The 2225-nt window shown below is 39.5% G+C and overlaps 1 non-coding gene across 1 annotated transcript; it reads left to right on the forward strand.

Moving 5' to 3' along the window:
• Positions 1 to 655: 655 nt before the first annotated feature.
• On the forward strand, positions 656 to 762 carry LOC148846417 (small nucleolar RNA R71). Its single transcript, XR_016102631.1, has one exon. It is a non-coding gene; the product is annotated as a small nucleolar RNA R71 (small nucleolar RNA).
• Positions 763 to 2225: the final 1463 nt, after the last annotated feature.

Genomic DNA, 2225 nt, shown 5'->3' on the forward strand with positions numbered 1-2225 from the left:
TCTTGGCAGTCTGGAAGAGATTAATTGTGCCAATTGCCCCACTTGGTTTTCCAGGTTTTTGATTGAGGCTTCCTAGTTCTGGAACCTAGTTTCTGCACCTGCTATAAATTTTGTCATCAGTTCCTCCAAATTGGATTTTGGTTCAGGCTGATGATAAGTCTGGTGGAACGGCTTGGAAATATGCTAATTTGTCCAGGACTGGTTTGAATGTCCCCTCCATCCTGGATGAAAAGTATGGTGACTCTCGTAACCCTGCTGTCTTGACGAATTGCTGACATAGTCAACTTGTTCAGTAGATGGTCTGAACTGATTGCCAACTTGGCAGTCTGTACTGATGTGGCCTCCCCCACACAATTCACAATTAAGAGGCTGCACATGCATGGCAGCTATCTGCATTTCATCTATTTTCTTACTGAGTGCTCCTATTTGTGCAGATAGTGCTGTATAAGTGTCAACATTATGCAAGCCTTGCTGCTTCCTAGTTTGAGTTCTTTCCGAATGCCATTGATAGTTGTTGGCTGCCATTTCCTCAATAAGTGCATGGGCAACCTCAAGAGTTTTATTATTTATGGATCCTCCGGCTGCAGCATCTAATATGGTCTTATTTGAGTCAGTAAGACCACTATAGAAAGTCTGCACTTGCAGCCAAATGGGGAGGCCATGGTGAGGAACTCTCCTTAACAGCTCCTTGTATCGTTCCCATGACTCATATAAAGATTCCCCCTCTTACTGGAAAAAAGTAGTGATGTCATTCCTTATTTTAGCAGTTTTAGAAGGGGAAAAATATTTAGAGAGAAAACGGCTGGCCATTTCGTCCCATGTGGCTATAGATCCTGCTAGTAATGAGTTCAACCAAGCTTTGGCTTTATCCTTCAAAGAAAATGGGAATAACCTCAGCCGGATGGCATCATCACTTACCCCATTGTGTTTGAAGGTGTCACAGATTTCCAAGAAGTTAGCAATATGGGCATTCGGATCCTCATGGGCCATACCACAAAACTGAATCGTATTTTGTATCATTTGGATTATGGCTGGTTTAATTTCAAAGTTATTGGCAGCAATAGTTGGCCTGATAATGCTGGAGACAGTCCCGGTGAGGGTGGGCTTGGCATAATCCATCATAGTTCTTTGTTCAGCCATTTCTTGTGCTTCTTGTCTGACTTGCCTAGCAGCTCTCAAACGGACACGGAGAGTCCGTTCAATCTCCGGGTCGTAAAGGATCTCTTCCAGTTCAGGTCTGCTTGTCATAAATTGTTAAAGTCAAAGCAGTAAAAATGCCAATATTCACAAAAGAAAATAAATAACTAATCCTATCACACTGAAAATGTAAAGTGAATTATTGGAATACAAAAACCTACATCCTATCATGAATAAATGAAGCCGATTATACTAAAAGCAGATTTAAACCAATCATCTTATTCAAGGTTCCTTTATCTACATCCATCGATTGCAACATCTGAATTCAGACCCAATTTAGTTGAGTTCAGATCTACAAGTCTTTGGTATTGTTAGTCCAGAGAAATTAACAAATAATAATTCAGATCTGAGCTGTATATCTCATACACACTCATTGGTATACACTACAATATACATTCATTAAGGTTGGAATCAAGTCTGTTATGCTTTAGGGCTGAAATCAGATCTTATCTGAAAAATATATTAAAAGGATCTGAAATAAACTAAAACCAGTCCTGAGTTAGGCTTGGGTTAAGGATTTTAAGCTCTACAATTGAAGCTCAAACCTGTATAGCTGATGCATATCAAACACTTGCTAAGACATGAAAATTGAGTCTGCAATGTTTGGTATTACAAGCTATTCGGTCCATACAACTTTTGTAGAAATCTAAAATCAGGTCTGCTAACTGTTGCACTATAGCAGCCCTGCTACAGATCTGAATGCTAATAGAAATACTTGGAAAGTGCTAATTTTTCTTAAATATCTGAGGCATAACAATTATTCAATCCAAACATACACCTCCTTAGCTAATGTAGCTCGGTTACAAGTGGATAAAGCAAATGTTCAAGTCACCCAAAATCCAAAATGTGCTCGGTATCAGTTCAGTCCTCAACTATAGTTCAGATCTGTATCAGTTCAGATCTGAATTTTCTTTTTCATTCTTTGCTATCCAATTACCTTTGGGGTATGTCGGATTTATCATAGGGTGAGTTGGGGTGATGATGGCACCCAATTCACCTTAAACTTGTATCAGTTCAGGTCTGAGTTC

The sequence above is a fragment of the Nelumbo lutea genome, chromosome 7, assembly GCF_056320005.1.
Source record: "Nelumbo lutea isolate HS-2025 chromosome 7, American lotus-T2T, whole genome shotgun sequence".
Classification (NCBI taxonomy): Eukaryota; Viridiplantae; Streptophyta; class Magnoliopsida; order Proteales; family Nelumbonaceae; genus Nelumbo; species Nelumbo lutea.